The sequence below is a fragment of the Onychostruthus taczanowskii genome, unplaced genomic scaffold, assembly GCF_017590055.1.
Source record: "Onychostruthus taczanowskii isolate IOZ18803 unplaced genomic scaffold, ASM1759005v1 scaffold10, whole genome shotgun sequence".
NCBI classification, from domain to species: Eukaryota; Metazoa; Chordata; class Aves; order Passeriformes; family Passeridae; genus Onychostruthus; species Onychostruthus taczanowskii.
Genome location: NW_024496526.1, coordinates 10,265,599 through 10,288,402, shown reverse-complemented (window position 1 = coordinate 10,288,402; position 22,804 = coordinate 10,265,599). Strand labels below are relative to the sequence as shown.

General features: G+C 38.3%; 1 protein-coding gene across 1 annotated transcript in view; it reads left to right on the top strand.

Annotated features, from left to right (window-relative positions):
* Positions 1 to 22,804, top strand: part of DPP10 (dipeptidyl peptidase like 10) — a 244,744-nt gene that overhangs the window by 141,985 nt on the left and 79,955 nt on the right. The gene's annotated exons all lie outside the window — the stretch shown is intronic.

The following is a 22,804-nucleotide window of genomic DNA, read 5'->3' as shown; positions in this document are numbered from 1 at the left end:
TGCTGTGTTTTCTGTGTTTACTTCCATGTGCACATTAAAAAATACCAAGCTGACTGAGAAATCTCACCCCTGCTTGTCTTTTTTCCTTTTCCACTTCTCTAGCTTTTCTCTTCTTGCCTCCATTTTCTCTACTTCATTTAGTGTTTGTGAGACTCTAACTTGCCTAATCCTGTGCCCTCCCAGATATTATGCACTCTCTTACTCATTTCATTTTCCTTTTTGTTTCCTCTCCATCCCTAAGAGAGAAAGTTCCCTTTTCAAATATGTTTCTTGATCTCAAAAAATCCTCACTTAATCCATAATCTGCCTACTTTATTATTTTGCATCTTTCCATAGTTAGTAATATCTGCTTTCATTATTGCTTGTCTTATATTTGATAGGTTTATAGGTAAATCAGTTATAATCATCTTCTGTGTGTTCCAACCAAAGAAAAATGGGAATTCAGAACACACAGTCTCTCTGCAGTTCCTTGTGATTTGGCTACAGAGTGAGACTGAGTGTGCTTAGGAAGCATTAAAGGTGATTGCAGAGCTCCTGTGCTGATTTTGCTGGTTGTATCTAAAGCTCAGAGGTGTTAAATGACCCAAACTGGATATATTGTCTGCTGGAGAGCAGTTCTATGAACTGGGCAGATGGTCTCACTCCTGCCAAGTGCTGCTGTGTGTCATGGCCTGGAAGGGTGGCCCAGTTCATCCCAGTTCTTATAAAGTTCTTGCCACCGGGATGGGCTGTCAAAAAAAGTCTGAGGCTACAAAGTGTTCCCATGTATAGAAATGAGCTGAAATAATATTCAGAGTAAAAAACGAATGCAGTAGATGAAAAATGATGGCAGCTAAATTTGGTCCTCACTTCCACTCTTTTATGTCTGATAAAGTACTCCAAATGGATAGTGGATAGCATATCTATCAATATATACATTTACTTAAATAATGGAAATGAAAGTCAGTTCCTAAGCTATATGTCTCTCAGAAATGTTTGAGACTTTTTCTTCTTAACCTTGAGGTGTTATATATGGTAGCATATTAAATTAGCGTAAAACATTATGACCATTGAGAGTGATATATGGTCATGTGTTCTCTTACAATGCATCAAGAATAATGAGTGGTAATTGGTTCAGGACATTGATTAAAGAGCTGTGGAGATGTAGTTTACTACACAAATGGCCTATCAAATTTCATCTCTGTTGTACTTTCCACTTTATTACTCTAACATGAAAATATTTCATGAAAGTATGCCTGGACACACACACACACACACACACACACATATATATACACACACACACTTTTGTAAAAAAGTTTTGATAGTTATTTGGTCCAACTGTGGAAAAAAATCCTGTTCGGAGGTGTATACTCTTAACTTCTCCAAAAGAATTTTCTTTCTGTGGAGGATTTTACTGGAAGTAGATCTTTAGGTGTTGTGTCGTTAATTGTGGAGGATTGTGGGAGGTCACAGAAAACCTTTATTTTAGCCTCATTTTGGTGGTAATGTCTCACACCAGATAGGTAAGTTCAGTGAATTCTGTTCCGTCTGGTGTGAACAGGCTGAGTCACCATTCCTGGAGGTATTTAAAGGTTGTGTAGATGTGTCACTTCACTTGGGACATGGTCTAGTGGCAGTGTGGGTTAATGGTTGGGCTCAGTGATCTTATTGCAGCCCACACAATTCTGTGGTTCTGTGAAACCTTGTGGAAGTGACACACCAACCCTTCACATGAAATAGCTTGGAAATAATGACTTTTGTTATTGTTAGCTGAGGAAGATTTATAGAATGCACTGTAAATTAATGGATTCTCAGAGATTTGGTTTCTGACATATTTCATTTATTTACATGATTTTTTTTTGTTTTATCCTTACAAGACATAAATTTTAATATGCCAAAGGAAAAACACAGTTCAACAAGAAGTTTTTATTTTGGAAGTGTCATCTTATGTTAAAAAATTGCATCCTTAACTTAATAGTTTTTGGTTTTTTTGAGGGGGATAAAATGCTTTTCCAGCTCTTTCTGCATGCATAAGATCAAAACGCTTGTCTTGAATAACTTTGGCTTTGAGCAGCATATTAAATAACAACACTGTGTGGGTTTGCTCTAATAACAATAATGGGCAAAACAAGAAATCATTCTTTTTCCATAATTGTTAAAAAGTTGTATGAAAGTATCTTAAGGCGGGAAAGATGGATTACCTGAATGTCTTTGCACACATCTGCAGTAAATCAATTTGCCATGGATTGCAAAGTGAGCTGACATGGCCTTGCACAGGAGGGTGCAGAAGCAGTAGTCAGGATATCTGTGTTAATGTGTCTTTCTTCTGACAGTTAATCTCCATTGGAGATCTCAGACTTTCCGTGACTTTTTTTTTTTTTTTTAATTCTCTGAGCAATTTTCCTCGCCTTTGCTCAAGAAGTGAGGAAGAAGACCTTGAAAAGATCTGGGGAGATTGATGTGCTGTCTCATAAGAAGAGCTAAAAATACTTGGTTTGTTTTCTAAAAGGATGAGGCAAGGCAGGGCTTTATATGCTAAAGGACAGTGTTGACATCAGAACAAAGAAATGAAATAAACTATAAGGTAGAAGAATAAGTCAAAAGTGATAACCTCCAGAGCAGGGCAGTTCAGTCTTCCAGTGGCAGAGCAGAGGCAGCAACTTGTGCAGTTGGAGGGGAAATCTTAAACAGTCTGTGCATGAAATTCTGGGAAAGCCTAGGGTTTGAGAGAAGTGGGATGCAGTTGGTAGAAGAGAGGTCTGCTCACTACTCAGTACTTATGGTAGCTGTTCCAGTGATTAAACAAAACAAAAAGACTTTGATGATTTTTTTACAGTATAAGCTGATTCATGAATACTTTCAGAACCAAAGTGAAGGTATTGCAAAGCAGAAAAATAGAAATGGAAGAGGACCAAATCTCTATTACGAAATAGGTGGACCATGTGACATATGAAAACATTTCCATGTCTGATTACATTTGATCCCTTTGATCTTTCAACTCTGATATATTTCCCCTTGAGGACTTCCTACTCTCAAATTACTTGCATTCATTTATTTCCAGTCCCACCGACAACGCTCCTACCCATCTCTGTGCCATTCATCTATAATCTATTACCTTTTCTTTTTTATTTTTTTTTCCTTAAAACGTGTACTGTAAAATTTTTATCACCTTGAACCATTCAGCATCAAAGTGAGTTAACAAAGAAGTGTTTGTAAGAAAACTTTTCTGATAGTGGAATAAATTTTCAGGAGCTCTGGTTCTGTGAATTCCTGCTCTGTCCCTCTGTTACCACTAACAAAGAGGATCTCTGACTTCCTGGGAATTTCAAACAAAAAAATTTCTCCATCTTTTCAACTTGATTATGTTAGTCAAGGGAAATATTTCATTACCTTAAATGAAACAAAAACAACAAATAATAGTGTGAAGTCTGTAGTAGGGGTTTTTTTTCCCCTCCATCTCAGGTTTTGGCAGTGGATAAAACTGGCTCTATTAGGGTGAGTTGAATCCAGTCAATAGACTCAAAATATACAAAGATACCTAAGCAGATTAAATAAGTTTGAAATCAAAGCTTACTCAGCAACACACTTTATTGTGGACAGACACAGAAAGGTGTCATCTAGATCTTACCTTGGATAAACAGAATTTCATCCACAGATAAGAGAATTAGGAGGAATCTCATCTCATTCTAAATACTTCCTCACTTGTTCTATGCACCACAGTGTCTTCCAATAATGAATTCCAAACTGTTTTAAGAATATATTTATGTCATGGCTTTGGTGTGCTCTTTGTATTCTCAGAGCTGTTCTGTTTCTCTGATATAGTGGTTTGTTTCTCATACTGATGCCTTGTGAAGGCTGACCTAGAGCAGAGACTAGATGGAGTTAAAGAACAAAGTAGGTGTTTATTAGAAGTCCTCACTGGATACACCTTGGGCAGCACAAGAGCCCAGCCAGGGCTACCCCTAAGATGAACCCAAAATGGTCACTAAATGGACAACTGGTCTCAGGGTCTCCCATTTTTATAAGTTCTGGTCCATTTTGCATGTTGGAGTTGTCCACTTATAGCTTTAGCCCATGAAGTCCCATCTTTCTTGTTTTTTCTCTCTTCAGTCCACGTTGTTTATGCTCTTGGGTCTGAAATTCAGATCATTTGTCCTTCGTCCCCAGCTAGAGAAGGAATTGTTTTGTCTCTCTGCTCTGTGCAGAGAGCTCACCATCCCCTAATATGAAGCTCAGAACTACACACTAAAGCAGTACAGAATATGAAACGTATAAAAGCTAAACCTGAGGAATCAGTACAAATTTGTATCCGATCTCTGCTTTGGAATAAAGGCAAAAAATCATTTGCTGGGAAAGCATAGTTGTGAGTCCTGATATTTACTGTAGATGTGGCCTGTGAGAGCGTGCTTGACAGGCAGTGAACGCAGCAGGAATGCAAAGGGATCATGACAAGATTTCTGCTCTCTCTGGTCAAGGGTGACCTGTCCCATTTATGCCACTCTGCTGCTCTCTGAGGGCTGTGAGTGGCTGCCCTTGGCAGCAGGGCTCGGCTGTGCTGGGCAGAGCCTTGTGCCCGGGCACTGGGAGCACTGGGAGGGTCAGTGTCACGGTCACACTGTCCCCTGCTGTGGAGAGGCAGGGACTGACCCCCATCCTTTGTGGATGTCTCCACAAAGGGCTGCCCTGCCTTGTGCTCCTGCCTAATTCCCCTGCTGCTCTCTCCTGGGTTATCAGGTATTCCTGCAGCTTCCAGGAAGTGTTATTGCAAAGTGCTATAAGATTGATCAGAGTGGCGGTTATTTTCCTATTTTCATTTTCTGCTTGTTGCTTAAACCTGGTATTTCTAGGTCCACATATGGCAACTAAAACCTGGAGAAGCACAGTAATTTTGACAGTATAAGATGTTCTCAATGCACTGATGCACAGTATCTGTTTTTCCTTTTGTTCACTTGCCTTGGAGTAGCAAATGTAAAATTCTAGAGGACAATATTTTGTATTGATTTTACTTATAAAATCAATAAATAAAAATAGCTTGGCACAATAGGGAATTCAATTACAAGCTTCATGAAAATTGTTGGAAGACATAATAAAACCTTAAAATGAAGTAATATGTATAAGTAATCAAACAGTGTTGACTACATCTTTATGAATGACAAGCTTATGGTATAAAGTACTCTCTTAGTCCTGAAGGTCTATTTTTATTTGTGACTCTTTCCTACTTCTCATGGGCATAGCACATAAAAATGATGTATATTGTTTGGAGAAGTGTCAACAAGGCACAATCTTTCAGAGAAGCCCTAAAATATGCTCTTCATTTCTCTTCTGTGTGTCTGCAGCTTCGTCTTCTTCTCATTATACTCCCCAGCTCTTACTGATTCAGTGGATGCAGTAAAAACTGTTATTCTGAGCTAATTGTCAGTGGCTTCTGCTAGAGCTGCTCTGTGGCATTTGGTTCAAGAAAAACCAGTATTAAATAGGCTGAAAAAGCTACTATGCATAGTACTCTGGCAAAAATTAAGATCTAAAGATCTAGACCAGCGTAAGTGCAGTCAGGAAAAGGAAGATGTGCAGTCAGTAAAGACGATTAAAGCTGGAATAGCTGACTCACTCTGAAGCCATTTTGGGGCTCTTTTGGCCAATGTAGTAACTTTGGAAAGTTAACTACATTGCAATATCACCTGCAGAATTTTTGTGCATTTATATATCTTCTTTTTTCCCCTCAACCCTCAAATATTACTCATTACATATTTATAATAGCTGCTTACACAGAGAGGAAGACACATTTTTCAGTTCCATATAGCAGCTGAAGCAAAAAGATCTTGTTACTTTTGCATGTTCTTCTGTCTGAAAGTGTAGAAGATCAATAATCATATGCAAGGCTGGAAGAATTTAAGGAGTACAGAATAAAAGATTAGGATCTTTATGTATCTGTGGAACATGCTTGAAGAATTATTCTATACCAATAAAATTTCATGTCTCTTATTTATAATTATTTAAATTGAGTTGATACAGTATATAAATCAGGAATTTGCATTTGATTGAAGATTATATGATATCCTGAAGTGTGCAGCCTAAGATCTTGATGATTTTGCAGTCAGGCTTTCTGAGAACTCCTTTATACCAAGAGAGAAATACTATGTAATTACAACTGCAGAAGTTCATATAGGTAGCACCAGTTTATTCTTATCTGATTTATTTCAGGTTTTCCTGAAGTTCAAATCAGTTGTGGTGCACAGAGCTAAAATAAAACCCTTTTCAAAATCAAACCTAGGTTTTGGGTAGGATGTGAGGGGGGAAGACTTTACCTGTGTTTGATGTGTCTCCCTCTGCCCCAGGGGTGACTTCTGAGTGAATCATGCAATGAATACAAGAGAAACCTATAAGGTTTTCCCTTTATTTTTGGGATTATTTCCATTGTGTTGCCTCAAAGCACCATCACGCCAAATCCCCTTCTGTTACTGGAAACTTGGTTTATCTTTCTTTAAACTCTTAACAAAGATGCAGGGACCCTGGTATTTGAAACATGCTTGTCATTTACAGCAGGAATTCATTTTTTCTTCCTTCCCTTCCTTATGTAAGTTATTAGACTGATTGATACTTAAAATGCCTTATGTAGGCTCTCACTTTATTCCTGATTGAAGAATAATTTTTCATGTTCCTGCACATAGGAATCTCCCCCTTGGGAATCCAGCCATTTTGACAGGAAGGGAGAAAAAGTGAAAATATTGCAGCTTCCATCCCTGCATCTAGCTGTCCAGTTCTACAGTGTTTTATTGTCTGCAAGGAGCAGGGGCAGGGTGGTGAAACAGGCAAATGGGAGATGAAAATATGAAGAACATTTCAGTGATTCAGCGTTTTACTTTTTTTGCAATATCAGACACAGTATTGGCCACCCTACAAATCAAACACAATAATTAGACCCACAGGGATCTTAACCATGACTGTACAGAATATGTAAAGCTGTCAGAGATCCCAGTCATTCAGGAGCACACTGCTAATGCTTATTCAGCCACAAAATAATGAAAAATGTAAAAAGAAGATCCAAGAGACATAAATTAAAAACCAAGACAAAAGAACATGGAGTTCTCTTATGTTGCAGTCTTTAGCTTAAAATATCATCCTAACAATTTAAATGTACATTTAATAAAAATAAGAGCAGTTTTAAAAGGAACCCATAAACAAAACGTAAGTTGGATTTAATATAATTAGTTTTATTTTTCTTTTTCTCTAAATAAAAAAATCCAAACCCTTAAATCTCAAGTTATGTCTGGAATGTCCACTGTGATGATATCATAAAATTTTATTTGTGCTCTGTACATTGAAGTAGCCGAGGTGAGTGTATGGATTTGAAAACATCTTCATTTGGAAATTCTAACATACTGTCACTAAACTAAGTGTTGGTTGAAGGTTATGGTTCTGAAAGGATGCATAGAATTCCCAAATGTACCTCAAACTTGAAGCTTCTGATTATTCCTGAATGGGAAAATAGGGAAGCATTTGTAGTAAACCCATTTCTTCATGATATTTCTCATTTTTTACAGATCCTCCCACATGTGATGTTACCTTTGTGTCCTATGAGAGTAGCCCTCCTTTGACTTAAATAGTATATTTCTTGCATTCTTAATATCTTACCTTTTAATAACAGAACAAACAAACAAAAGATACTTTGAGAAGTATCTTCAGCCTTGTTGTGTTGTACTGAGTGAAAATGGTATGTTGAAGGAATATTCAAAATGGGCATTTGGTAACTTTTGTGTTTCCTTTGACTACTAAGCCAAAACTTGTTGGTGAGGGAGAGCCCCACTCCATCATATGAGAATTCCACATGATTGGAGTATTTCCACAGCCAGTACTGGTCTTGAGCCCTCTGCTTCTTTCTCCCTGAGCCCAGGAAATGTGTACTGCAGAGAATAGTACAGAAGTAGTCCTTCAAGGTGTTTGATAAACCAAAACAAGAAGAAACAAGAATACACAATCAAATGTACTGATTTGTTTTTAAACCAGTATAGAGTAATTAAACCTTTATGTCTGTGGTATTTACACAGATATTTGTTCAACAGCATGCACATGTTGCTATGGTAATCATTTTGTTTGTCAAATGCTAAGTAAACTCTAAAGAAAAAAAGCCTTTCCTTTTTTTTTCTTTTTTTTTTTTTTTTCTTGTTGTGCCTAGTATCTCCAGCCCACACACAGCTGCTGTAAAATAGCTCAAAGCCTTCTGGCATAGCGGGTTTCTAGTCTGGCAGGAGTGTGGTGCTGTCACAGGGGTCTGTGCCCGTCTGTGAGCATGGAGCCCCCTCCTCCCACGTGTGTCCCCACTGCTGGGCACTCCTGCTCCCTTTCTGGCACTTGCCTGCCTGGTTTCCAAGGACACAGCCCAATTTTCCCCGTGCCTAAGATCCCTTCAAGCCCTGTAGGATAACTCACTTCTCTTATGGCCCCAGTGAAAAGGGTGTTCTGAGCTGTCTCTGTGCACCGGCTGGGAAGAAGCGCAGTTCTGTGAATTTATGGGTCAGGGACAGAGTTGTGGTTTCTTTGGGCAGATCTGACTGTCTGCCTCTGCTGTTTGCAGGTTGGGGTGTGTCCTCAGGTTGATGCATTCCTTACATTCCATTTCAGAGGGGGAGAAACCCTGATCAGATCTCTTCACCCATAGCCCTTGCTGCCATCATCTCTCCTGGGAGAGTTGCTGCAGTGGGACAGGATGAAAACTGATGCTTTGCCTGAAATTTCCTCAGAACTTCTGAATACCAGAGGCAGGGATTATTTTCTCCTCCTCTCCAGCAAAGAGTTTGCAGGGACGTACTTGACAAATGCTATCCATAGAAAGGACCTCTATTTTCAAATAAAATGTTACAGCTCCATTTTTATGACTACTCTCTTAAATTTTCATCTGTGAACAGCAGGTTTTCATAATCTGTAACAACATATGGAGAATAAAACATTTTGACTGTTTATAAGAATATCTGGTGGACATCTAACAGTGACAGCACAGGTAACTATGTGCTTTTTTCAAGTTAAATGCATTTGAGTGCAATCCTTTGGTTCTTCTGCACCACAGCCATTTTGAGATGTATGAGTGTGATGGTATTTTAAGAAGGAAGAAGTAGGAAGCTGCAGCATAAATCCATTATATAGATTCTGCCCTTAAGGGATCATGTAGAGAATCCTCCTTAAACTGGTGACTACTCAGAAAACAATTGAGTGCTGGTGCTCCCTTTAAAATATAGCAGCCATGCCAGCATGCACTTGGGTGCATCAACATTTTTGACAATTCCATGTCCATTACTGGTAACCATGATTTCACCACTTGATTCTGAAATCTTTGGGAGGTGAAAGTTTTGTCTTGCACAGAGGAAAGATCCTGCCAAAAAGTTCATTGACTGCAATAGGTGGAGTTCATGTGTCTAAGATGTAGCCAGCTGTGACAGAAATACGGAATATTTTGTGTGGGGCTCAGAGGGTTGTATGGGCAAGAATTCATGTTCAGAGATCTTGAACTTTTTAGGCATCTTATAAAGATAGCTTTAAGCTGTACTTTTTAGAGGAAGATACCTTCGTATAAGAAAGGTTGCTCTGAAGAAGAAGCAATTGATGTGTAAGTTGGAAAAAAGAAAAGTTAAATAGATTTATACAATATGTATGAGAAACAAATAAAACTGTATTGCCAAAAAATAAATTATCTCTGTTTTCCTGCATCCTTGCTTAATTGAACTGTTCTGGAAGCTGAATTTGGAGAAGCATATTTTGTGTTGTACTCTGAAAAAGAAGTGCAGATATTTTGATTGGCAAACGAAACTTTGTACAGTTTCTATACTCTCAGCCCTATTATGCCCATTAATGACAGTATGTCTACTTATAATGGACACTTATATTCTCCACTAATGTCAGTATTGCAAGACAAAGAAACTGTAAGACGTGAGAGTTTTGCTCTAGTTTGACTTTGGCCTGTACCTACTGATCCTACTCAAGCAAAATTCCATATATTTCAGCAATGGGACCATTTGAATTTTTGAATTTTGGATATGAAGGCTGGTCTGCTTTGTGCCTAGGATTTGTGAAGGGGGGAGAAACTCAACATCATCAGACCCTCTGTGGCTGATTTTACTGAGCAGATCGTGCTGGCTGGAGTTCCAGCTGCCATGGTCACAGAGGACACAGCCATTCCTGTTGCCAGCCTTGGCCTGACACGTTTGTCTTTGAGAGGGAAGCTGCTGATGGCTGATTGCTGCCCAGGACAGTGGAAGAGCCTTTAGGGTGGCTGATTTTTAAGGTTTCTGATTTTGATAAGGTTAACTGAATTCCTTCAGCACCAAAGCAAGGATTTGATGACATTAGGCAGGGCATTGAAGAGACCTCTGTGTTTTTACCCAAGTGGAATTTTTAAGTTTAAATGCTAATAATAGCATTTTTCTCTGTAGTATTCTCAGATCTTCATGTTTTGTTTTTGCTCTGCAGTCTCATTGTGGGTTTGTTTTGTACTTAACATAACTGGCAGAATTTCAAATGTCATACAGGAGGTGTTAGCAGACAAGCTATTAGCTGGGAAGTTGCAGATTTGAATGCACATACATAAATAAACAGAGGCTGGAAGAAGAAAGATGGAAGGAAAGGGATGGGTGCAGTGCATTTAACTATTTATGTGTGAAGGCAGCTTGCCCTTGGTAAAGATTTCAAGTTGGCAAAGTCCTTATTCCTATCATCACTATTCCCTATTGTGATCATCAATGCAGGAAAGATTTTTTACCTTTATCTTCTGAACTTACTCATGGACACTTAGAGCCTGTTTATATGTAGTGTCCACTGTTACATGAGCTATCTGCAGGTGTGCTGGGTGCCATAGAGGATGGAACACATTCCACATTGCTCAAGTGTTGTGTGCAGAGCACCTCTGAACAGGGTAGGAGACAGGACTGGGGAAAATTAATGAGCAAAATGTTACATATTTTACCACATTATTAGTGTACCGGTCTTTTAGATTTGTAACTTGTTTCAAAGCTCTCCACTGGAGGAAACCAAAGTGTATTGGGAAATGAAAATGACACTGAGAGAATCCATTCTGCATTTCACTGGTCAGGTGTCTGTATTTCTTTAATGCTCATCTAGGCAAGTTTTGGGATTTTTTTGTCATCAAAAATTGCTAATATCTGGTATTTCTTTTTAAAATTAGTGTGTGCATAATCTGCTGTGGATAGCGGACTCTGATTTTCAGGCTAAAATATGATACAAATACCCTTGAGCAGATACCATTATTCTCAGTACCTTATCTAGTTCCACGCTGTGATGATGTCTTTGACATCTGGTATCATTTCAGTGCTTGACTACTTGGCTTCTAAGCATTCAAGAAATAATGTGATTGAGAGCTGGTTCCTGGTTCCATTGCCTTTATTGACTGGATTCCGTGGCAATGGATCAAGCTTTTCACATGCAACATACAACAGTGAAATAAAGACTTCAAAACCATTATTTATATTCAGCTGATGGGAATCATTCTGAGACTAAGTGTTCCTGAGGGGAAGCTTGATAGACCAGGGAAAATTTGAGGGAAGTTAGAGAGGAATAGCTCCCAATCCTGCTAACTGCTACCATATCAGTCTGGGTTGGGTTGCAATACCCAATCTGCTATAAAAACATTTAGAGACAGCTTGCAGGTTATAAATTACTTTACAAGGGGCAGGTAATTAATTTTAAATGGCAGAGGCACTGTTTATAAGCTTTCTCCCAGTGACAGCAAGTCTTGGAGGGCTGTTGTATTCCTAAATTCCAGCCAACCCACACCATCCATGGTCTGCTGTGTGGGAGTTCTGGAGAGAGCAGAGGCTGTGAGTGTTTCATTGTAGAGGATTTGGGAGTCCACATTTCCCATGCATTGGAGACTTGTCTCACATAACAATGAGTTGTTGAAGAGCTTGTGTACTGGAATAACACAGGTAGATGTAGCAGAAAAATCCTATTAAATGTTTTTCATCAGAAGTTTGTTCACAAGTCAGTTGTTGCTTTCATTTCCAGGCTACTGGAATCTTATTACAGAACAAAGAATCTTAAATGAAATCTTAATTTGAAAATCCTCAGCTTATCAACCAGCAGTAAGTTCAGGTCATCAGAGTTAAAATTCTAGACATATTTTGCCAGAACTGGAAATCAAAAAAATGGTGCTCGATGCAATTTTTAAAGTTAGCTTTGCAACAGAAACAGCACTTAGTGCTCAATGTGTACAAACTTTAAACTACAATAAGCTTTTATAATGAAAAGCTTGCATTGGTGTGATACATCAGGTTCCTTGAGGGATCTGTTCTGACTGCCAAAAGCAGCTGTTGACATAAGTGGAATAAATACATGCAATTAATCAAGATGTCTGGGTGCTGCTCTTCATTTTAATTAACAGTGGTCTTTGGAATAAGTAAATTTTGATTATTTACTTCAAAATCAGGTAATTTGTTACTGAAAAAAATTAAAACATCAGAGCTGATAATGTGTAAATGATTATCAATTTTACTAGACTGAACATGACGTGTATTTGTTGAATATATACAAGCAGTTCAAATCAGTCTGCCTTGGTGAAGTTTATTCCTTTTAAGTGCACTGGATCCTGCTTTATAACCTGGGCAGGTGAGGGCCCTGCTGCAGGGCTGCTCTGAAGAAAAAGGTGCAGATTCATCTGCCCCATGTATTGCATATTTCTCCCTTCTGAGAAGGCGGAAAGCTCAGGTTTCCCTTCCTTTACTGAATTCCTCCAGGCTCTCTGTTCCACAGGATTTGAGGATTTTCATGACTGTTTTACCTTTTAAGGGTTTTACCTGGATGCATATCATGTTCTGCATTAGATAGTTTGCAATATTTTAGTTGCAAATCCATCTTTGCAGTAATTAAAGCCAGAAATGAATCTGGCAACCTGGATTATTTTGTAAATTCCCCAGGGACAATTGGTTCTCTTTTTCATGAGATGACTTAGTAATTCTGTACAATTCTATCTAAATCCAAAACAGTACACCTGAGAAATAATTATAGTTCTCATTATTTTGGTAATGTCTTTTCATCATGTATCAGTCTTCTTTTTTTTTTTTTTTTTTTCCCTGCCAGCTTTTTATTTATCTATTTCTATGATGCTTTTTATTTACATATTTCTATGATAGTCTTTATTTACGTATTTCTATAGTACTGGGGTCCTTTTGTTTCCTTCCTTTATTTTTTCTTTCTTTCTTTCCTGATGTAGATTTACATATTTCTATGATATTCTTTATTTACATATTTCTATAGTACTGGGGTCCTTTGTTTCCTTCCTTTATTTTTTCTTTCTTTCCTGATGTACTGGGCTACAATGACAATTTTCATTAAATGTTTTAGAGTAATTCCACCTGTTTTATTTTTCCTGATGAAATTAAAAAGCTTGTCAAAGTGGTCAATGTTTCACTTTTTTTAGACTGGTTTCTTAAAATAATGAAATTTCTGGGGCATGACCATCAGTTATGCGTCTTCTCCCATGTCCCATCAAAATGTTAATATTTCTTATCCGGCTTCTGTGAAACAGGATTTGAAGTAGTAGAGGTGTCGAGGTTACAAATGTTCTTCAAGTTTTCCTCTGCTTTTTTTGCATTTTTTACCAAGGGATCCAAATTAACATGTGATGGATAATTCTGGGGGGTCCCAAACGCCTTTTCTGTACTTGCCTGACCTGGCATTCCTAATCCACAAGAGTTTTGTAGGTTTTATATTCTCCTTGTCTTTGGTCATCCTCTCCAAGCCCTCAGCTTCACATGCTGTTTTCAGGGTGTCCCTCACTCTGTGTGGCATTCCCAAGCCAGCACTGCTGAGGGTGATGGGTTCATGGATTCTGTCATCAGCAGGGCTGAGAGGCCATTAGGTACTTACAGCCTTTACACCCACTGCACTTGGCAGCTCAGCCCTTTGTGCTCCTGCCCCTTGCACACAGGGTCTCCTCTCAAGCACTGCTTTGTATTGATTGATCTCAGCTTTTCTCACCATCTGCTGCTGAATCAATTTCCCTGTTTCTGTCCTTCACTTTAGCATCTTACCTGTATTTTGTTCCTGACCAACCTATTTGAATTGTACTCGTGTATTTCTTAGGAGCTGTGCTGAAGGCAGATGCTGCTTAGTGAGGCAGAATTGATTTAACTTAAGGAAGTGGGGTTTATTTAATATTTCATCTCTGATATAAATTGCAGCATTGGCAAGCTACAGAACGTCATGTTATCCTGAAGTGGGCAGAAGGGCTCAATTTTCAGATTGCTTCCTTAGTGAACTGAAATTTTACCTGGCTTTTACCTGCCTTGCTTTGCAGTCCAGGGTGAAAAAAGACCAAGCCTCTCTGACTCACTCAGAAAAGTTGCATATTTGACCTAAAACCCTTGACTGTATCCTGTTAAGCCAGAAAACTGATTTTTTTGGTTTGCTTTCTAGGATACAGGAGGTTGTAACTGTCTGTTTACAGTTTCCTAAACACCTGTGGGGTTTTATGCATACTTTTTATAGTTCCTTGAATTAGCCCTACAAGTTCATCATCCTTGGTGCTACCACAGCATTCTCTGCCTGTTCTTGTGTGTGTTAAGCAGACAGAGTTGGCAGAGATGTGAATTACAAGTTATGCCCTGTAGTAAGACCATGATCTCTTTGAATAATGTGACTATTTCAGGTTGCTAACAATATTTGCAACTACAAATTAATAACAAAGTTGCATTTATTTGTAAATTTCTATTAAGATCTGCAATACTTAACAAAAAGTGCATTGCCAAATCCCAAGAACAAGGAGGTTTGGGTAAAAGTTTTAGAGGCATTGAATATAATACATACATATAATGAAACAAATTACGTTCTGCCACACTGCTAATTATACCTTGTCTATAGGTACAATTTTCTATAATAAAACCATGTACCTTGTTATTCTTAAATGCAGGTTGGAATGTACATGGATGAATTGACTTCTAGAGACAGTCAAAGTGAATTAAAGATACAACTCTGTGAATTTTAATAGGAATTTTGTACAAGTTCTGTACTCATTATTCTTTATGAGCTTTATGCAGTTAGGCATTTCTACCTGTCTCTTTTCAATCTTTCTATATGTTTATGTATTTTTAATGTCTTTTCGTTTAACTGTTTCAAATAATCTGTTTCATCATCACCTGTTATGGAAAAAGAATGTGTGCTTAATTGAATTTAAATTATTTTAAGAGTCTACAACTTACAACCATCATCTACTAAGACAGAATTTCCAACTTGTAGGAGTTAGTAACTTTGAAGTTGACATTTCTTTTCTCCTTAATGATTGCAACTGCAGATTCTGCACAAATGGCATATTACATGAAGTGAAAGTTTAATTATAAGGGGAAACTTAATTGAATATTTCTGTTTGATTAATAATAAAGAAGCAGGAACATCGCATTTGATTTTAGACAGGCCAAATAAAGGTTGTTGAAGTGCTGCTTTCAGTGAGTTAAATGTGCAGTGCTAAGGTGTGCCTCCTTTCACTGGGTTTCTCAGGCTGAGCAGGGGATGTGGCCTCTCTGCTTTGGTTTCTGCTGTGAGGAATCCAGAGCAGCCCAAGGCAGACCAGACACAGGTCAGAGGCTCTTACACAAATCCTCAACAGAGGATCTTCAGTTCAGTCAATGCAGCACCACTGCTTGAATGAGCAATGCGGCAGTTTTGTGAGAGAACAGACTGAAGTGGTGGAAAGGATGAGTATTGTGCTTTCCTCAGAGTGCCTGGAGGATAAATGGCTCAGCAGTTTCAAAGTCAGTGGGCCCTGTTCACATCTTAGGTAAAACAATTTGAATCCAAAATGGCCACAGAGAGCTCAGTAAAATCACCCCATGAGGAAGCAGCAACAAGAAACAAGCTAATGAACAAAACTGAGATTTTTTTTTTTTAAGTATGTGAGAATTTCAGCTCTTAAAATTTATTTAAAGACTCTTAAAGCATGTCATTTTTTCCCCCTTTGTGATTATGGATTACTGGAACCTGCACATGTCCTTTTTGCTAGCGTGACCTCTGCTTACTAGGCTTTCTAACCACTAGATTATTAACTTCAGAGAAAGCTTGATCTGCTGCCAGAGACATGTACTTTTGCTGGGCAGGCTGTTTATGGCATGTAGTTCCCAGATGATTATCATATCACTCAGCAAACAGTTGTTTCTGAACACACCCATCTAGTGAATGTACAGGATTCTTTTTACTGGCAAAGTTACTTTACCAAATAGTTGGATGCACAGGAACTAAAATGCAAAACAGTACTGAAAATTCAAATGAGTGTTGTCTGTAAAATTATGCTTTTCTGAGCAAGAAGCTTAAAAGAAAACTCCTAACAAAACAGCTGTAACTGGAGGTTATCCAAAGTTAACCATGTCAGGCATTATATGTTGTATAAGATGTGCATCTCCAAAAAGTGCTGTGGTTTACAACGTTTTGATGGGATGTTGTTTCAATAACCAAAATATCCTAATAATTAAGAAACACTCCTGAGTAAACAAACCCACTTTTAAGTGCTTTGGTTTTCCATGGAATTTTTGTCAGTGAAGTTATCAAACTTACTTAGGACTAGAACCCCACACATCCTGAGTAAACAAACCCACTTTTAAGTGCTTTGGTTTTCCATGGAATTTTTTGTCAGTGAAGTTATCAAACTTGCTTAGGACTAGAGCCCCACACTGTTACAGCTGTAGATGTGGTGAGATGGGATTGTGTCTTATACCCAGCACAGTCTTGTATGATTTTTCTTTTTCTTTTTTTTTTTCCTCAAAAATGTACTGTGATGCACCAAAAAAGAGAGTGGGGTCCAGTTTCTGACACTCAAAGATATAAGAGGGAGGTTATCAAACTTACTTAGGACTAGAACCCCACACAGTTACAGCTGTAGATGTGGTGAGATGGGATTGTGTCTTATACCCAGCACAGTCCTGTATGATTTTTCTTTTTCTTTTTTTTTTTCCTCAAAAATGTACTGTGATGCACCAAAAAAGAGAGTGGGGTCCAATTTCTAACACTAAAAGATATAAGAAGGACAGAAGAAAATGGTTTTGATTTTCAGGGTACTATTGAGCTTCATAGGCAGGTGCTTGTAAATGGATAGTAGTTTTCCTACAAAGTTAAGAATTTCTGGAAATAATCATACGTAGCTGAGCATTAGCACTGCTTGATATTCTGATAAATTAAACTGCCCTCATGACGATTCTTTTGAATCCACACCACAGGAGATTTGGACTTACTGGCATATCTGCACTATAACCCATGTATCTAACCCATAGCTTTTTGCTGGAAAATTGAAATAAGCCTCACAATTCATCTGAAATGTGTGTCAGGGCTCCCAGTGCATAAAAATAGCCTGATGGAGCTGTATGTGAAGGAGGAGAAGCTTCTGAACTTTTCAGTAGGGGATTGAATGTATATTATGGCAAATAGATCATTTTAAATTAGTGTTCAGTACATTTAGGATAGAGTGTATTTTTTTCTCCTGCATAAATTGCCTCTGAACACAATTCAGAAACCCAATCTTAGGCTTAGCAATGAACATTTCAAAAACGTAAATTAATATCTTCACGGGAAAGAAATACGGTTTATTATAGAATCACCTGCAATTGCCACTATAATTATGGCTTTGTCAGTATTTCTGTGAAAACTATTTATTAGGAGTTTTGGAAAAATACTTTTCAGAACGAGCTGTAATGGAGTGTGCAGCCCTGCAGGCAACGCCTGAGCCCAAGGTGTGTCCTGCACTTGGTGCTCTGAACAGACAAATTTGACTTTTCTCCTCTGAAAGGTCATAGCCAAGTTGTTGGGAGATTCCCAGGGATGCTGACTTTTCTCTTTAAGTAGCCTTTTTAATATCTTAAGCAGGGAATAATCCTGCTTAGGATGCCAGTGGCAGAGGTCTGTTCTTGCTGACAGCATCAGTCCCTGGGACGTGGGTCATGGCCCTTCCTGCAGGGCTGGCAGTGCCAGGGCAGAGGGGAATTGGCTTCTCCTCATGGGCATGGCAGTCCTGGGTCAAATGCTGGATTTAGTAACCCTGCAGGTCTTTGTCAACCTAAGGGATGTGGTGATCCTGTAATTTCTTTGTAATAAAAGATAGCATATTTGTAATTAGCAAGCTGTGGCTGTATCCACCAGCATGGCAAAGATGTGTGATTCAGTTTCAGTGTTTTCCTCAACACTGGTGCATATAGATTAAAAGGGTAATACTTGATGCTATAAATTACAAAAATAAATTTAATTCAGATTTCAAAGTTAGTTATTAGCCCAAGAGACCTATATAGGTTTGACAGGAGATTTTAATATATTAAGAAGATGCTTTTTTACCACACTGACTTTCTGCTTCAAAATGGTGACTTTAATTTTTGTCTCTTCTTTAGCTGGCAATCTTTACTCTGTTTTCTGAAACAGCCTTGTGGTTCTGAAGAAGTTCTTCTGAAACTGATAGAATGAGAATCAGAGTAAAAATGAGATTTAAATAAATGAGATGGAAAGCCAGGCCTACTCAAAGAAAGATACTGGAAGTGTTGACCAACCCACAGTTAGTGAATGCACTGATGTCTCACAAAATTCTTGTAATGTGAATTAATTTAAAAGCAGGAAAAAGAAAAATTAGAAATGTAAGAAAAACCAGTGAGTCTCAGTTGTTTAATCTGAAATCAAGCAAGCAAATTTTAGGGAGCCAAGAGTGTTTTTCAGAATAAATAGCAGTACAGATACTGAGGTCAGAGGTTTAGGGCTGGGAGAAAGTGCCTATTATCCCACTTTTTTGGGCTTTGTTTCAGGGAGCAAAGAAAGAAGAATTAAAATTCTTGCACCCCTCCAACAGAGATTATTATGTGTCAGATAGCCCAATGAAGAAATTCTTTCATTCCAGAAATGTAAAGACATTCACAAGTACAATTTTCCTCTTCAGCTGGTAATATCATTTGTGTGTTATCAGAAAGGGTGTTAATGAGTGATTAAAAATGGGCATAATTTAATTTTTAAAAATCTGGCTCACTCTCACAATTAGCAGAGTGTGTTTATATATTAGTAGAGCTTATTAGGATCAGGAGGAAAGGATTTTAACTCAGAGGAAAGGAAATCCCAGAGTCGATTTTTCAAAACAGATATGAAGATATATTCTCGTTTAAGGATTACCTACACAAGACAGGATTCACTAATGCTGGAACTCTGGCTATGGAATGAAGATGGGCAGGTTCTAGATTCTGTGACTTGATGGTTTCCTTAAAGGGTTGTTCAAAATCATACAGAAATTATGGCCATGATGTGTCACTCATGGAGTGACGTTAATTAATCTGTCATTAGCATGAGGTTGGCAAGAGCTCAAAATAGGGATTAAAATGGGCACTTTTGGCCTTCAAAGTAGAAAAATGTAATACTGTTCTCTGTATTCATAACTGGTACAGAAACTCTGATTTCCGAGCTCTAGTTAATCTTCAAAAATACCAGGAAGTGGACAATTTCTTCCAGTTCTATTCATTGTCTGTGAAGAACTGTATTTTCTATCCCCTTAGTAGTATGTCTTGGGATCACAAATAATCAGTTTGTACAGTTTATCATTACCTCTAATCCTTAAATTAGACTCACACTCTAAAATCATTGCAAGTGGATTTCATGAATTCAGGAAGGCACAGCTCTGTTAAAAAAAACCATTGCAGCTCATGAAGGAAGCACTTGGGAGGGAAAATATGTCCTGGAAATGGCCAGGGCTTCTTCCCCATTCCGTAGATGTTGAGGAGTGTGTTTATTCTGTGGTAATTCCAGCTAAATAAGCAGCATTAGTAGTTAATTAAGAGACTATTAAATACGAACAAGGCTGCCATAACTTGAATTTGTAACAGGGCAAATGGAATACAGAAAATGTTGGTTGAAAATGCTACAGGAAAATTTCTAGTGCTAGTCCTTCAGAGTTTAATAGTTTGCATGGTCTTTTGGTGTAGATTAAATCAACATTGGTAGCACGTCTGAATAGTGGCATTTTATACTCATTTTTTAGGAGGGAGTGGTTTTAGTAACCCAGCCCTTACTTACAATGGGATGAGAATATGTTATAAATATAGTTTAATTTCTACATGCTTCAGTCATCTTCAGTTTTATTTAAAATAATGAAGCAGTGCCAGAATCCCACACTCTGTGTCATATTAACCACAAACCAGAGCAAGAGATATATCAAATAAGCATTTGAAAAGGGGAGGACAGAATTACAAAAACATAGCAATGCTTTCTAATATAAGCAAATAACAAAAAATTTAACCAAACCTTGTCAATATAAGCAAATATTTTTTAAATACAAAATGAGTGATTAATTTTTTTTGTTTGTTTTCTTTACACAATCTGGGAAATTTTAAGAGTAAAAGTGAATGCATGAAAGCACAATGATTTTGTAATAGTAGTAAAAAGAGAAAAAAAATTAAAGTATTTTAATTTAACATATTCTGCTGCTTTTCCCCATTCCTGCTTCAGGGAAGAGTCAGGCCATGCGTGACAATAGATTTGTAGTAAAAGTGTGTAATTCCCTTCTTAAAGGAATTCATTATTCCATTTGAGATATTTCATTTCATAACAAAGAATCATCTTAGGCACTTTTATCATGGTAATGCTTTAAAACATAGGATGACATTTGTGTTTTTTGCATATTCCTTTCATCTTCTGCAGAATGGGGTATATCCTGTATGACTGTGAGTACCTATGGCAATTCCACATCTTCCTCTTTGATTTCCTAGGACAGTAGGAATTTGCAGAGACTGTTTGATGGAAGGGTTGGTTTAGTGAGTTTGGTGTCATCAGAGATAAAGTTTCAGTTCAAATTTCTCTGCATTTGTTAATCACTTTTAGAACATTAAATAGACATGTTCAGTTTTCCTACTTTTTTTTCTCTTTTATAACTTTTTATGTCATTATTGTCAGATAATTTTGTGCCCAAAATACAATGGAAGCTTTTAAAATGCACACGTGTGTGCAGGGAGCTCTCCTCTCTCCACATTATCCTTTCCTTGAGAAGAGGTTGACAAACACAGCTCCTTTTTTCCTTTTTTTCCTTTTCAAAAAGAATGGATGAGTTTCTCACTCCAGCCCAGGCAAATTTGGAATCTCATTTTGTGAGGCTCAGAGCCACTGGCTCTCAGGCTTTTAGCAGGGACTGAGGTAACCCAAGGAGCCAGAGCTGCTGCTGGTGCTTTGAGGAGTCTCTTGCTGCTGTGCCACCGGCTGTTCTCCTCCTCTGCTGCTGCAAAGTTTCCCAGGTTTGTTCTCAGAACTGGCTGAACTGCTTTTCCTCAGTAATCAGGGAAAGCAAACTCTGTCCCTTTTGCTGGAAAGCTCCTGTACAGAAAAAGAGGTCAATGAAAATCCCAATGCTTCATGGTCTGCCAGTCCTAAGAATGTAAAGTAGTGTTTCCAAAGTTACCAGCAAACTGTAGCTGCGGGCAAATATTCTATAAAGCAACTTCTACACCTCTGTAAAATATTTACATGTGTTTGAAATTAGGTTGTCCCTCATAATGAAGAGTAAGTAGCCAACATTCTTTCTTGGCTCTACTTCTCATTTGAAGTTTGAAGGCTTTTTAAATTTCAAATCTGATGTAGAATTTTCTTTCTTGTGTCAGTGTAAATTAAAAAAAATGGGCAAATTCATACACTTTATTCTGCTATTAGATTATTTTCTTGACTTTCAGCTCTTTCTACAGAATTCACACTTGGAGTGGATTTAATTCTGGAAAGTTATCCACTTTATTGCATAACTGTGGGATATGCTTCTCTAAATGTCAGGTATTATCAGAGCACAGCACATTTAGAAGAACTCAGACTGTATAACCCCAAGGTGAGATGTATTTAAATTTGACTTCATTACATTTTATACAAGACAGAATATCTCTATCCAAAAAGGTCTGTGAGGTTTTTTTTTTTTCCTCCCTTTACTTGCCACACTTCAGAATCAGTTGGTAAAAACCTTCAAAAGCAGAGCTGTGAGGGTCAGAACTGCACAAAGCACTGACATAATAATGTTGCATGTTTGATTAGCAGTGAGATACAACACTGTGTTATTCATTGTGCCAAAAAATACCTCCTCAAGAACAAACTGATTTCTTCTCTAAGGGCTGGCAAAGGATTTAGTCAACCTCAGTGGGCAGGGAGAGAGTGTTTGCTGGAGGAAGGGAGGAGAGAACCTCCCTTGGCCCCAAGATGGGGGAGAGAAACACCCTTGGCCACCCCAGGGTTGGGGAGAGAGACCCCCTTGGCCCCAGGGTTGGGGAGAGGACCCCTCTTGGCCCCAGGGTTGGGGAGAGGACCCCTCTTGGCCCCAAGGTTGTGCCCCTGGAGCAGCACTGGGCTGGGCAGCTGGGGCACGGCACGGGCAGGTGCAGTGAGGGGTGGTCTGAGGATGCTCAGCAGAGCCGAGGGTTCAGCTGCTGGGGATATCAGATATATTTCATGTGTGATAGCAGAGCAATTTAGCACCTGTTTCAAAACTATTTTTTTTTTTCTTTTCGGTGTGTGAGGAATTTTAATGCTAAAAGGACACCTCTAGGAGTAGTCAATAATTGAGTTTCTACCAGTGATTCTTTTCCCTCAGGGTTGCAGTGCCTATGATACACTTTACAAACCCAGGTTCTGTTTATATCTGGCTCTTAAAAATGGTTCTGAGAAAGGCATGCTGCTTTCACGTAGGATTTCAGTTTAAATTAATAAAAAAACTGACCTCATGGTGCAGTTAACTTCAGTGATGTCCATGTGAATCATGATGCACAGGTGCTTAGCTGAGCCACAGATCATGCAGCACAGTTGCTTTAAGCTGCGTGAGGTGTTTGTAACTGCAGAGCTATAGCTGATTCTT